Source organism: Triturus cristatus, chromosome 8, assembly GCF_964204655.1.
Source record: "Triturus cristatus chromosome 8, aTriCri1.1, whole genome shotgun sequence".
Lineage (NCBI taxonomy): Eukaryota > Metazoa > Chordata > Amphibia > Caudata > Salamandridae > Triturus > Triturus cristatus.
In genome coordinates, this window is record NC_140591.1 from 1,249,289,859 (window position 1) to 1,249,306,389 (window position 16,531).

Consider the following 16,531-nt stretch of genomic DNA (forward strand, 5'->3'; position numbering starts at 1 on the left):
ACATAGGATGCAAATGTGAGTGACCAATCACTCTGTACTCCTGTGCATGAGATGGGCCAGCAAGGCAGATATAAGGCAGCCAGGTCCCATGAGGGAGCACTTGCCTGCACATCTCTGTATTCCACGACCCAGCTGCTGCTACTGATTCCCTGGAACCATGTCAAGGGCTGTGGAGAGGTCACAGCCATTCACCCTGGAGGAGAACATGGCTTTGGTGGATGTGATCCTCCCACGGTACCCCATGCTGTATGGGCGACCAGGTTATCAGGTGAGTGCAGTGTCCACTGGCACAGACTGTGTCCCTTTTTTGTGACTGTGACTTCTGCCATTGTGTCCAGGTGTGACACACATGCTATGTACTGTAGGGGGGGTCCCAGGGGGGGAATGCCTGATGTCTCCCAGCAGTGCCCTGAGACAGGAGGGGTGGGTGCAGAGTCCTCCCAGCAGTGCCCTGAGACAGGAGGGGTGGTGCAGAGTCCTCCCAGCAGTGCCCTGAGACAGGAGGGGTGGGTGCAGAGTCCTCCCAGCAGTGCCCTGAGACAGGAGGGGTGTGTGCAGAGTCCTCCCAGCAGTGCCCTGAGACAGGAGGGGTGTGTGCAGAGTCCTCCCAGCAGTGCCCTGAGACAGGAGGGGTGTGTGCAGAGTCCTCCCAGCAGTGCCCTGAGACAGGAAGGGTGGGTGCAGAGTCCTCCCAGGTGGGTGCCTATCACTCCCAGCAGTGCCCTGAGACAGGAGGGGTGGGTGCCTATCACTCCCAGCAGTGCCCTGAGACAGGAGGGATGGGTGCAGAGTCCTCCCAGCAGTGCCCTGAGACAGGAGGGGTGTGTGCAGAGTCCTCCCAGCAGTGCCCTGAGACAGGAGGGGTGTGTGCAGAGTCCTCCCAGCAGTGCCCTGAGACAGGAGGGGTGGGTGCAGAGTCCTCCCAGCAGTGCCCTGAGACAGGAGGGGTGTGTGCAGAGTCCTCCCAGCAGTGCCCTGAGACAGGAGGGGTGGGTGCCTAACACTCCCAGCAGTGCCCTGAGACAGGAGGGGTGGGTGCAGAGTCCTCCCAGCAGTGCCCAGACATGAGAGGGGTGGGTGCAGAGTCCTCCCAGCAGTGCCCTGAGACAGGAGGGGTGGGTGCCTATCACTCCCAGCAGTGCCCTGAGACAGGAGGGGTGGGTGCCTAACACTCCCAGCAGTGCCCTGAGACAGGAGGGGTGGGTGCAGAGTCCTCCCAGCAGTGCCCAGACATGAGAGGGGTGGGTGCAGAGTCCTCCCAGCAGTGCCCTGAGACAGGAGGGGTGGGTGCCTATCACTCCCAGCAGTGCCCTGAGACAGGAGGGGTGGGTGCCTAACACTCCCAGCAGTGCCCTGAGACAGGAGGGGTGGGTGCCTATCACTCCCAGCAGTGCCCTGAGACAGGAGGGGTGGGTGCCTAACACTCCCAGCAGAGCCCTGAGACAGGAGGGGTGTGTGCAGAGTCCTCCAGCAGTGCCCTGAGACAGTAGGGGTGTGTGCAGAGTCCTCCCAGCAGTGCCCTGAGACAGGAGGGGTGGGTGTGATGCACAGTGTGAGCCTGGATAATTGATTGTGTAGTTGCCCTCATTCCACCTGTGTCCTTTCAATGGCACGTACTGCTTTTGGCCTTCCCCCAGAGGATCATGTCCCTATGACAAAGGTGCAATGCGTTGGATGCATACTATGCCTTGTTGTAAACAGCAAATGTGTTATAATCTGTGTCCCTGTGACATGTGCCAGGTGTATTGATGTAGTGTCACTTGTCCATCCTCACAGGTAGACGCCTCTGCCAAGGAGAAGATATGGCTGGACGCCGTCAGCGCCGTGAGGAGTGCGGATGGTCGGAAGCGGCGCCTGTCCCAGGTGAGGAAACGCTGGCAGGATATCCGGTGCTGGACGCGGAGGATCGCACGGGTCCTGCTGGGGGACTCACCTGAGAGCCATAAGAACCGCGGGCGCTGCCGTCTCTCCCACATCCAGAAACATGTGCTGGAGGTGGTCTTTCCTGACTTGGACAGGCGCCTACAGGAGATGCAGCAGCCGGAAGGGGGTAGGTACATGTGTGTGTTTGTTGTGTTTCACCAGCATTTGTACGTGCACTGTTCCATGGATACACTTCCAGGGTTTATGGTGCTGTGCAGATCCTGTTACCCACAGTGTTGCAGGGCTCTCCTGCCTCCCTTCCCCTCCTTGCAATGTGTTCCCTGGTCTGTGTGTAGTCACTCCATCACAAGGTTATGTAGCCTGACACCTTCTCCAAGTGTACAATGCCTGCAGCATCATGTGTGGGGGTGGTGTGCAACAGGTTTAGTGACCTTGCCTGTGCCCTGTCCAGTTCTGGACTTGTGGGTTCCATGTCAGTTGGCACTAATGCTGATTCCAGACATGGGAGTTAATCTCCCGAGTGCGAGGCCTTCCAGCAGGCATGTCCCATGTGGTGGCCTGTGACATGATGTGCATGATTGTGCGTTACGCATAGTGCAGGGATGTTAGCGTGTGTTGCAGTCATTCCCATTCAGGAGCATGGAGTTGTGTGGCCCCTACTGTCCCCGGGGGCATCTTTTCCTAGGTATCATGTGTGTAATCCGAGAATGTCGACAATCTCTGTGTCTACAGCATAGGTTGTGCTCTGTGCCATTGTCCCCTGGCACCATGTATATTGACGTGAGATGTATTACAAGTGTCCACTGTCCAGCCTGACCTGATTTTCCAATTACATACTCACGGTGGCCATTGCCTTTGTGTCTTGTTGCAATCATCTGATGATGCCAATTTGTACATGATTATTTGGACAGGCGCACCTTGGGTAGTTTGTGTGCAATATTGAAGTTTTGCATCCCATGTGTATTTCACCCTGACTAAGAGATGTAAGTGCTTCCTGTGTCTCCACAGATTTGTCTCATGTAGGGGGTGGGTGGTGCGGGCATGGCCTACATGTCAAGACCTGTCATCTCCTTGCTAGGACTGGCCAGTGTGTGATGTTTGTCTGGACATACACTCAAGGTGCATTGTGCCAGTCAGGGTGGGCATGTTATCAGTATTACCTATGCTGCATGTGCCTCTAGTTCCTGGATGTGGTCCCTGCTCATCCCTTTTGCCTGCCACGCTGTGTGGTGCAGATGCAGTGCTGGATTGTCCCCAGGGCCTTGCTCCTCAGTCAAAATTCCATGTCATCTCATTTGCTATTGTGTCATGCTCTCCATAGTTTTTCCATGGCATGGTGGGTCACACAACTGTGTCTTGCAGGGCCTACATATGTACCTTGTTTTGTAGTTGTAACTCTTCCTTTGTTTCAGGCTATGCACTGTGACCTAAGTAGATTTGACTCATGTGACATATGTATACAGGTGTATGATTAATTTCTGTCTCTTCACCCTGCCCACAGCATCGTTGGGGGACACGGAGGGAGACATGGACACAGACGGCGCGGAGGGACCGAGCACCAGTGCCAGCAGTGACATCGTGCCTGGCACTTCGAGTGGGACTGAGGCGGTGGAGAGTGAACCCGGGGACCTGTCGACTGGCACAACAGAGTATGAAGCTGACGGGTCCGAGGATGATCTCTCCGAGTGGGCGGTGGCTGCACCACCATCTGACAGCAGCCCTACATCTCGCACCGCCCCCTCCATTGGCATCAGCCGCCTCCCACTTGCTCGTGTCCCTTCCCAACGTGCCCGGTCACCACATGTCTCCTTCCTGCCAGGCACCGCACCCCCTGCCCCTGTCTCCACTGCTGCCGCCAATGCTGAGTCTGTGGACATCCAGCGGCAGTTGCAGATTGGTCAGACTGCGATCCTTAATGTCCTCCATGCCCACAGCCAGGTCCTCAACAACATGGAGGCATACTTGGAGGGCATTCATTCATCGCAGGCTGACCAACGCAACTTGCTGAGGTCCATAGACTCCACACTGACTGCAGCAGTGGGTCTCCTGCAGCGCTATGTCCCACCCCTACCCCTGCTCCTTCCACACTTCCCACTCCCATGCCTGTCCCACATACACACAGACGTAAGCATGCACCCACCACAACAGACACAGGCACCACACCAGCAGGGAAGGTCCGCCGCACACCTCCTGACACGCACACACAGGGTGAAGTAGGCACACCCACTGGGTCGGGGGGCAAACGTGTGACACGCAGCCAGAGTGGGAGTCCACATTCCACCCAATCCACTCCCTCCAAATCCCCTCCCCTCAGCTCTCCTGGCCACATCTCCCCCAAAGACTCCTTCATGGCCGCTCTGTCCCTGAGCCCCACAGTGACACCACCCCACAAGCGGTCAAGGAAGTCCACGGTCAGGGTGCTTGAGTCCCCCCCCTGTCCACACCCTCCCCCAGTGGCGCTGCGACCCATCCCTCTGACCGCCCCCCCTCCTTGGGGCCTGTGGTTCCTTCGGGTGCAGGGGAGTCCCTGGAGGACCTTGCCGAGGTGTGCAGCGCGCTCCTAGAATCCACCTTTGGCCCTGCCCCACCCCCTGTGGTGGAGTCCTCCATCCCTGCACCCACGTCGCCTACCCTTCGCCCTCCTGTCCCTGCGGTGCCTGTTCCTTCCCCCCACTTGATGCCCTCACCCCTGTGGAAGACAACGGCTTGTAACTGTGCAGGCAAGCTAGGGGACACGCATCCCACTGTGTCCCCCATCCAGCTGTGACTCCTGGACTGCCCTATGGGCTTTGTAAATATTGAACTTACTACATACCAGTTTTTGGTTCGTGCTGAATAAAGCTATTTATTTTTTGCCCTTGGAACACTCCTGCTTTGCTGGCATTGCTGTCGGTGGGGCTGCTACATGGTTGTGGGTGGTGTTCATGTGTTGGGTGTGTGGGAAATATAGTAGTGTGCTGCTCATAGGGGGGACCATGGGATCTGTGTGCCATCACACGGTGTTAGCTAGCTTTCTCAATTCATGTAAGCAGTTGCTGCATGTTGCAATTGTCCCAATGTGTTTTCCTTCCTCTGTGTACCCTGACTTCTTCCCTGCAGGGTGTTCCCAATATTTAGCGCCGAGCTGTGTGTACATTAGCTGGGTGTGTGACGGACTCCTTCAACTTTGCACATGCATGCTGAGCCATTCTCCACCTGCATCATTCGTGGCATCCTTGGTAGTCATTGTACTTGTGTATGTGGACTATTGACATGACTTCATGTGTACATGTTTTCTTTTTGGCCCTATGCATGCGTATACTCCCAGCCTCGCACACATGTGGTACATGTACTGCAGGGTCTTTGTGCACCTGACTGACATTTGTGGGCATGGTATCTGTGGCTACTCCACCCTTTGCGTTCCATGGGCACTGCTGGGAGTGTTAGGCACCCACCCCTCCTGTCTCAGGGCACTGCTGGGAGGACTCTGCACCCACCCCTCTCATGTCTGGGCACTGCTGGGAGGACTCTGCACCCACCCCTCCTGTCTCAGGGCACTGCTGGGAGGACTCTGCACACACCCCTCCTGTCTCAGGGCACTGATGGGAGTGATAGGCACCCACCCCTCCTGTCTCAGGGCACTGCTGGGAGTGTTAGGCACCCACCCCTCCTGTCTCAGGGCACTGCTGGGAGTGATAGGCACCCACCCCTTCTGTCTCAGGGCACTGCTGGGAGGACTCTGCACCCACCCCTCCTGTCTCAGGGCACTGCTGGGAGGACTCTGCACCCACCCCTCTCATGTCTGGGCACTGCTGGGAGGACTCTGCACCCACCCCTCCAGTCTCAGGGCACTGCTGGGAGGACTCTGCACACACCCCTCCTGTCTCAGGGCACTGCTGGGCGTGTTAGGCACCCACCCCTCCTGTCTCAGGGCACTGCTGGGAGTGTTAGGCACCCACCCCTCCTGTCTCAGGGCACTGCTGGGAGTGATAGGCACCCACCCCTCCTGTCTCAGGGCACTGCTGGGAGGACTCTGCACCCACCCCTCCTGTCTCAGGGCACTGCTGGGAGTGATAGGCACCCACCCCTCCTGTCTCAGGGCACTGCTGGGAGTGATAGGCACCCACCCCTCCTGTCTCAGGGCACTGCTGGGAGTGTTTGGCACCCACCCCTCCTGTCTCAGGGCACTGCTGGGCGTGTTAGGCACCCACCCCTCCTGTCTCAGGGCACTGCTGGGAGGACTCTGCACCCACCCCTCCTGTCTCAGGGCACTGCTGGGAGTGATAGGCACCCACCCCTCCTGTCTCAGGGCACTGCTGGGAGTGATAGGCACCCACCCCTCCTGTCTCAGGGCACTGCTGGGAGTGTTAGGCACCCACCCCTCCTGTCTCAGGGCACTGCTGGGCGTGTTAGGCACCCACCCCTCCTGTCTCAGGGCACTGCTGGGAGGACTCTGCACCCACCCCTCTCATGTCTGGGCACTGCTGGGAGGACTCTGCACCCACCCCTCCTGTCTCAGGGCACTGCTGGGAGTGATAGGCACCCACCCCTCCTGTCTCAGGGCACTGCTGGGAGTGATAGGCACCCACCCCTCCTGTCTCAGGGCACTGCTGGGAGTGTTAGGCACCCACCCCTCCTGTCTCAGGGCACTGCTGGGCGTGTTAGGCACCCACCCCTCCTGTCTCAGGGCACTGCTGGGAGGACTCTGCACCCACACCTCTCATGTCTGGGCACTGCTGGGAGGACTCTGCACCCACCCCTCCTGTGTCTGGGCACTGCTGGGAGGACTCTGCACCCACCCCTCCTGTCTCAGGGCACTGCTGGGAGTGATAGGCCCCCACCCCTCCTGTCTCAGGGCACTGCTGGGAGTGATAGGCTCCCACCCCTCCTGTGTCAGGGCACTGCTGGGAGTGATAGGCACCCACCCCTCCTGTCTCAGGGCACTGCTGGGCGTGTTAGGCACCCACCCCTCCTGTCTCAGGGCACTGCTGGGAGGACTCTGCACCCACCTCTCCTATTTCACAATATGTACGCTCATGACATACACGGATGTGGGTACGTTCCATGCATTCGAGGTGGGGGTACGGTGTCGTACTTACACTGTTGGGGTGGGGGGTACGCTCCATGCATTCGAGGTGGGGTACGTGTCGTACTTACACTGTTGGGGTGGGGGGTACGCTCCTTGCATACGCGGGTGGGGGTACGTGTCGTACTTACACTGTTGGCATGGGGGGTACGCTCCTTGCATATGCGGGTGGGGGTACGTGTCGTACTTACACTGTTGGGGTTGGGGGTACGCTCCATGCAAAGGGGTGGGGGTACGGTCCGTACATATCCGTCCCCACGTTATGTGATGCTTGTGCAGCCCGTACCCAGGCCTTTCCCACGTGGGTACGAGCCGTCCCGCCATTGTTGGGGTGACGTAGGTGTGGGCGTGGTACGACTCGTACCCACGCTCTTAAGGCGTGGGTACGGGATGTACCTGTCTGGTTGTGTTGCCGGTTCGCGTCGTCAAGAACTTCCGTTGTGGCGATCGCTGGCTTAGCTGGACACGCCCCCACCCCCTCGTAGTGACCAGGGCCTGGGAGTCAGGTATGTCCAGGGCATGTGTGCTGTGTGACTTTGGTGGGGGTTTTGTGGCCTGCCCTGGTCCTGCCACCCCCCTCCCCTTTCCCCCCTCCCTTAGTTGTTCTGATCTTCTGCGGCATCTGCATCGTAACCTATAGAGGAGGTCGACTGCTATGAGGGCCGGGATGACACGTAGGTTCGGGTCCATGTCTGTCCGTCACGTACGGGTACTCCTTGTTCGCGTCGTCCTGTCTGTCCATCGCGTACTGGTACTCCTTGTTCGCGTCGTCCTGATTTCCCGGCAGTTTTTGGCTGCCGGAAAATATTCCCCGTGCGGGATGACGTCGGTGCGATTCGTAATTCCTGGTTCGTGAATGGCAGGCTGCGTGCGTCCCGACGTCAGGTCGGCGCTTTCCCGGATCGCATTTGTATGTTTATTTTCGTCGGTCGGGGTTTTGTACGATTCGTACTGAAATGGTGTTTCCGTGCGAATCGTAATTCCATGTTGGCAGATTTTGACGACCAGGTACGCGTCGGACTGAGAATATGCTCCGTCCGACGGTTCGTACCCGGTTTTTAACGGATCGTGATCGGCACCTAAATTGTACAACATTATTAATAATAATTTTAATTTACTAAAAAATGGTAGAAAATATAGCAAATGTAGATAACATTTGTTCTCACCTATATTCAATATGTTTGAATTTAATTACAATGTAAATAATGATATTTCTGAATGATCTTACTCAAATGAATAAACAATAAAAAATTAGAAAAACTACAATAAAAACCATGTTCTTGTCTTATTAATTGTGGTTCTCTGATTATTAATATTTACCTTCTATTATTAATATTTAACATATAGAAAAAATTGTTTTTACAAAAATAAAAATCAATAAATATTATAAAATTACAGAATGCCATTACCCATTATTCCAATACAAAACATTCATATTTTTTTCCTACTAATAACATTAAATATATCAAAAAACATATCACATTAAAACTTTAAATCTATTTATTATCCTAAACTATAAATATTGAATTAATTAGTACAAATCCAATATATAATAATAAAATACAATTAATATACACTAAAATATATTTTTACTATTACTATATCAATGTAATTTAATTTCATGAAATACCAGACAGTAAACCTCGAAATATACTATAACCACTGCACTTAACAATAATCACAGTACATGTTCCAAAGTAAAAATAACTAATTCTACACTTCCAATGCTATTTAAATTAATTAAATCAATAATAACAAATATACACAATTTATATACTATTATAACTACTAACTATAACAAAACATGATAAATACTTAAAATACTAAACATAAACTATTACCTATTTCCACTCTAATCTACAATAAATTGTAGTAGATAGATGCTGGACAGTAAACATGAATAATTTCCTATTACCACTCCACTGTGCAATAGGATACAGTAGCTGCTGCTCAGTAAACACAAACAATTTACTATTTCCACTCCCATCTATAATAAATTAAAGTAGGTGCTGGACAGTGACCATAACTAATTTACTATTCCCACTCCATTCTACAATAAATTAGAGTAGGTGCTGGACACTGACCATAAATAGTTTACTATTCCCACTCCAATCTATAATAAATTAGAGTAGGTGCTGGACACTGACCATAAATAATTTACTATTCGCACTGCAGTCTATAATAAATTAAAGTAGGTGCTGGACAGTGACCATAAATAATTTACTATTCCCACTCCAATCTATAATAAATTACAGTAGGTGCTGGACACTGACCATAAATAATTTACTATTCCCACTCCAGTCTATAATAAACTAGAGTAGGTGCTGGACACTGACCATAAATAATTTACTATTCCCACTCCAGTCTATAATAAATTAGAGTAGATGCTGGACACTGACCATAAATAATTTACTATTCCCACTCCAGTCTATAATAAATTGGAGTAGGTGCTGAACACTGACCATAAATAATTTACTATTCCCACTCCAGTCTATAATAAATTAGAGTAGGTGCTGGACACTGAGCATAAATAATTTACTATTCCCACTCCAGTCTATAATAAATTAAAGTAGGTGCTGGACAGTGACCATAAATAATTTACTATTCCCACTCCAGTCTATAATAAATTAGAGTAGGTGCTGGACACTGACCATAAATAATTTACTATTCCCACTCCAATCTATATTGAATTAGGGTTACTATATTTTTTAGATATTTTTTAAAAACTACTAATTTCTAAACACTACCCACCCTTATCCCCTATAAATCCTACATCCCGCTTATTAAATTAATTATCTTCTTAAAATTGTTACATTTTTATTCAAAGAACAATTCTAAATGTAAATGTTTTTTAATAAATATTAAATTTTATATATATTTCTAAAACACTCCTCACCCTTATCCCCTATAACCCCAAAATCCCACTTATTACATTTATTTTACTATTAAAATTATTAAATTTAACTTTTAATACCAAAATTGAAATTTCCATTTTTTTTTTAAATATAAAATATTACATATATTTCTAAAACACTCCCCACCCTTATCCCCTATAACCCCAAAATCCCACTTATGACATTTATTTTATTATTAAAATTTTTAAATTTAAATTTTAATACCAAAATGTAAATTTCCATTTTTTTTTATAAAATATAAAATATTAAATTTATTTCTAAAACACTCCCCACCCTTATCCCCTATAACCCCAAAATTACATTCATTTTATTATTAAAATGTTTATATTTAAATTCTAATACCAAAATTTAAATTGCAATATTTTTTATAAAATATTAAATATATTTCTAAAACACTCCCCACCCTTATCCCCCTATAACCCCAAAATCCCACTTATTACATTTATTTTATTATTAAAATTTTAACATTTAAATTTTAATAACAAATTTGAAATTTCATTTTATTTTTTAAATATAATATATTAAATATATTTCTAAAACAATACCCACCCTTATCCCCTATAAACCCAAATTCCCACGTATTACATTTAATTTATTATTAAAATTGTAAAATTTCAATTTTATTCCAAAATTCATTTGTAAAATTATATCATAAAATATTAAATTTAATATTTATTTCCAAAACACTCCCCACCCTTAACCCCTATATACACAACATCCCACTAATAAAAATATTTTCCTAATTAAAATGTAAATATTGCAATTTTGTTCTAAATTTAAATTCAAATTGTACAAAAATTTCTTAAAATATTTTATTTCAAATATATATTTTTAAAACACTCCCCACCCTTATCCCCTATAAACCCAACATCCCGCTCCTAAAATTATATATCAAAATTAAAAATATTATATTAATATAAACAAAATTATTATTTTAATACACTTAAATAAACATTTTCTAACACTTCTAAACAATAAATTTTAACAAATAACAAAATGACAAAATACTATCCTTTTTCGATATTTTTACAACACGATATTATGTCTTTCGATATACTATACCTCGATATTTTACTACACATAACAATCTCGACATTTTTTACATCGATATTAATAACAGAGATATTTTGTTCCATCGATATTGTAACTTCGATATTTCTGTATATCGATATTACATTTCCGATATTTTGTCTACTCACCGATTCTTTGGACGTATTTAACGAACAGGTAACAGCCTAAATCAAAAAAATGAATGTGAATCTCCATAAGACCGGGAAAAGATATACAAATCATGAAAGGAGATGCCATCAGTTAATTGAGAAACTCCAGAAGGAGAAGGAGGTAGTGGTGAGAAATTCAGATACGGGAGGTAACATCGTCCTTTGGCCACTAGACGATTATATGAAAGAAGCACTGTCCCAGTTCAATGACATTGAATGTTACAAGAAAAGCGCAATGCAATATGAAAAGTACCAAAGATGAATTTTGCGCAAAACGTTTAGCATGGAAAAGAAGTGTGGGTTTATTAAGTTTGGAGGAATATACATTTTCTTTAAAAGAGCATCCGGCCATGCCAGTTATTTATTTTATTCCAAAAGTCCACAAAAACCTGCAGAATCCGCTGGGCAGGTCCATCATATCGGCATGTGATGGTCCTTTTCAAAATATGTCCAGTTATTTAGACTACTTCCTGCAGGACCATGTAAAAAATCTTCAGTCTTATGTTCAGGATACCGACGATTTCCTTAGAAAAATTCAAAATATTCAATGGCGCCCTGAGTACTTTCTGATGGCTCTTGATGTTACATCATTATACACAAGCATCAGGCACAACAATTGCATTAGGGCTGTTAAACACTTTCTCAATATTTGTCCTTTAAAATTTGCACAACATAGCAGAATGCTACTTGATATGCTTTTGTTCTGTCTTGAAAATAATCTATTTTTGTTTAAAAACCAGATTTACCAACAGGTTCAAGGTGTGGCAATGATTTATTTATAGTCTGGCATGGTACAGAACAAAGTGCATTGGAGTTTGTCTCACAGATTAATGTTAATAATATTAATTGGAATTTTACCATTAGTCCTGTGAAGGTGATTTTTTTGATGTCCCGGTTCATATTGTAAATAAAGAGATCACAACTTCCTTACACTGTAAAGAAACTGCATGCAACTCTGTATTGCATGCAACAAGTTCTTATCTTGTCCATCTAATACAAAGTATCCCTTAACGGGAGATGTTAAGGATAATAAGGATATGCAGTGATGAGACAGATCTGGCCATTAAACAGCAAGAAAGTAAAGACAGATTTTTAGCAAGGGGTTATATAATCAAAACCATAGCTGCTGCTATAGTAAAATCCAGAATGCGGACCAGATCTGATCTTTTAGCATGCTACTCCGAGAAGATCAGCCTGGATGAGGATAAAGTGATTATACATGAGAAGGAACCCACCAGACTAATTTTAACATATACTAAGCAGGAAAAACAGCTTAGAGGCATAATAAAACGTAATTGGCCTATCGTTTTAGATGATCCAGTGATAGGCCATCTTTTACCTAAAACACAATCCATCTCCTATACAAAGACAGCATCTTTGGTCAATGCCCTAGTGAAAAGTATCCCAGAGGACATACAAATAGGAACCTGGCTTACTGCAAGAAAAGTTTTTTTTAAGTGTACATCTTGCAAAGCCTGTAGATATTGTATCAATAAAACCACATATCAAACAACATTTAGCGAGAAAGCACAGGCAATTGACAAGCATCTTACATGCAAAACAGCGCATGTTGCCTACATATTGCAATGTAGCTGTGGTCGGCAGTATGTAGGCAGCACGAAATTTCAAGCCCACAAAAGAATACTGCAGCACACTAGGGTTATAGTCAATCAAGATCCTAGTTACCTTGTAGCGAGGCACTTAAATTCACAACAGTTATCTCAAACACTTAAAATACTTTTTAATAGATGCTGTCTTTATGCAAAAGAGAGGAGAGAATCGAGAAGAAAAACTTCGGAGATTGGAAACACGATAAGTTTTTGATTTGGATACAAAAATTCCAGGAGGTTTGAATGCAAGTGAGGATCTGTTTACATATTTGTAGCGTAAGGATATTATGGCAATTTAGAACAGTACAACAACATTAAATTGTATCTCCTTCAGGCAAATGTTTTGTGTGTTTTCTTAAAGTTTTAATATTTGTATTCTTATAACAACTTTTATATGAACTAGTTTTATCTGAAAACAAAGCATTTCAGTAAATGCAAAACCCTAAATTAATGTATTCCATATATTCTAAGTAAAATCATAGAGAGAAAGAAATCTACAAAACAGTATGGTTTATATATGTTGTTCTAAATGGGGAGACAATTATTTATTCTGTAGCTGCTATGTGTATCATAAATATATGCACACGCACTTTTTAGCAATATGCACTTTAGTAACAAAACCTGGCTGGGAAGGATTTATGAGCACACAATCACTTTTTTCACTTTTTGTCATTTACACAAAATGCTAGTCGAATATGAACAAATAAGACAGGAATGGTATTGCACTTGTATTTGTAGCAATTGTAACAAACTTACCTTGCATATTTATATTTCATAGATGTTTGGTAAACATTGTTGGTCATAAGCATTGTGCAGACCAATTGTATTTATACATGTATAATGACCTGTTTGTACACCCCTAAGTCTTTCAACTAAGTTTAATATTTGTAGAGCACTTGTCACTTTAAAAAGCAATCCCAAGAAAACAGCGTTGTCATCTGAACAGGGCCGTCAACGAACGAATCGCGTTATGGTGGATAATACTCACTGAATAAAACTCAGGCACTCAATCTGTGGTCGGTGCTCGTTTCTCTCCATCACGGAGGTGTATGCAGCGAGGATATTTATATATATATATATATATATATATATATATATATATATATATATATATATATATATATATATATATATAGTGGAGTTTGGGAATGAAAGATACACTATTCTCACTCCATTTACCCCACAGTAGGGAAAACGTAGGCTTTCCAAAGGGTTACATTTACTATTCCCACTTCAGACAAGTCAACAGTAGAGAGAGTATTGGCCTTAGGAGGGGTAAGATTTACTATGCTCCTCCAACCTGTGGAACATTAGGAAAAGCGTTGGACAGGCAAGATTTACTAATACCACTCCAGTCTGTGCAACAGTGGGGAAAGAGTTGTATTTTGGAGGGGTAAGATTTACTATTCCCACTCCGGTCTATGCAACAGTAGGGAAAGCATTGGACTTCAGAGAGGTAATGTTTACTATTTCCACTCCACTCTGTGCAATAGTAGGAAAAGCATTGGACTTTGGAGTGGTTAGGTTTACTAATTAATTATAACAATTAACTTAACAAGCTATAGCTCTAGAAACCCAGCAACCACAACTAAAATATAACAAAACATATAAATATTTCAACATTTACATGATAAATAATCACTTTCATTATTGATATTAATTTAATAATGAATTGTTAATTATTACTTAATTTACATTCCCACTCCATACCCTTACAAACCCAGCAGCCCGCATCTAAAATATAACTACAAAATATAATTATTAGACAAGTAACATAATGAATAATCATTTAAATGAATAACAATACACTACTATTCGGTTGTTAATTAATTATTACTTAATTAACCTCCCACCCTATACCCCTACAAACCTAACAGCCCCATACAGCACTATAAATTACTATTAGCAATTACATTGAAAATTATAACCCTCCCTTGTGACACCGCAACGCGGGAGCGCGCGGGAGCGCGCCGGGAGAAGCCCGGGACAAGGGCGGGACCGTCTGAGGCCGTCTGAGGCCGTCAGAGGCTGAAGAAGGCTGGGCTGGGCCCCCTCCCTTGGTTCTCCGGTATTAAATCTGTGTGACACTGCTTTTATAGATTTTATTGTATTTTAGGATTCTTAGGTTTCGTATTCTACAATTGTTATTAATTGATTCTTACTCCCCTTCTAATACAGTCTCATGACGGCTAAAAAACTACGCTCTGGGCGAGTGATTGTAGGGAGATCTGGGTCTAAAACCAAATCTAACCCCCTTCGGAACAAAATTGCAACTTCCATGCAATTGAAAGGTCAATGTCAGCTTTTCAATTTTTGGGACAAAGGGAAAGATAAACCCACTGATCTGCAGCCCCCGAACGAAATCCCAGGGTTTAACGATTCGGTGCCTGTTAATGGGGTCATTGATGTTTCCTTTAGTTTAAGCTTTGTTGCTAGTCAATCTTTGCCTATTTCAGTTAGTCCCGAAGTACTAAGGGGCTCGCCTTCGGCGTCAAACAATGTACATCTGAAACAGATTGCTCCCCTTGAATCTTTGGGTAATATGTCCTCAAAATCTGATAAAATTGTCCCCTCGCAAGTTGCACTAATGGATGTTCCTAAAGTTTCAGTGAATACTGATCTTTTGTCAGCCGCGTTAGTTAAATCCCCTGTAGTAGGGAATGATTTTACACTGCCTGACATTGATTTAACAGCTCATAGGGCGCGGGTGGGATCGTTACATGGGAACCCTAAAGGTGTGCCTTTAGAGGAAGCAATAACTATTTCAAGTACCGGTCCTCTGAGAAGCACACCTTCTAATAAACTAGATTTTTCCCTTTCACAATTAAACCTTTCATCTTGTTCAGGTCCAGTATTGAACAATTTAGCTGAGGGCTCTCCAAATATTAATGGGAGGCTAATTTCTAATTCTTTGTCCTCTTTGGAATCAATTCTTTCTTCGATTTTGAGTTTACTTGAAAAGTTTGTGGGAGGTTCGGAATGTATTTTTGACACTGTAACGCAAATTTTGCAAGTTCTCTTGCTAAGTAAAAATGAGTTAGTGTCAGATCTTCCCATACCATCGGCTTCTCTGTTGGTGCCCCAAAAAATAAGCGCTCCTTCCGCTTTGGCAGTTTTGGATTCAGCTCAATCTTCTCCTTTGACAGAAGGTCAAAAGGAAAAGAAGCCTGTAGTTCTTCCTGCTGTCCCCAATCCTTCCAAAGTGGTTTCGGCTGGCGCTAATTGTATAGCCCCAATCAGTGACAAGATAGAGGTAATAGTAACATCTCCTCTCATTCCCAAATCTGAAATTCCATCTCTCTTTCCGATATTCTCCTTGCCATCAAGCAAAGAAGAGGAGATTCCCAAAGTAAATACGGGATTGATGGGAAAAGTGAGTCCCCTGAAACACAAAAAGATTAGAATGAAGAAGAGGAAACCCATCCGAAGATTTGCTAAAAAAAGACAGAGGAAACTTCTTTTTGATAAGAATGCTGAATTAAGTCTAGAAGATTCTCCGCAGGTGGAGCAGTCTCCCACCTCTCATGTAGAAGCTAGGGTTGTCTCGCCTAAAGAAGACGCCCCTTCCTCTGGTCTAGGTCCTATAAGCTTTACCAATCCTTTCCTCCCCAAGGTTTCCCACCCTACCGCCAATCCTTTTTCAGCTTATTGTAATGTTAAAGCAGGATCTTGCCAAGTTATTTCTAAGGTTACCACTTCTTCTGTCATCCCGTCCCCTACTTCCCTAAATCCTTCAGCAAGACCCTTTCAGGTTCCATCCTCAATGTCAGTTATTCTCCCAAAAGAAAAAATAAGTGTGGATACTTTATATCTTGAGTTCTCTCCCTTATTTGAACC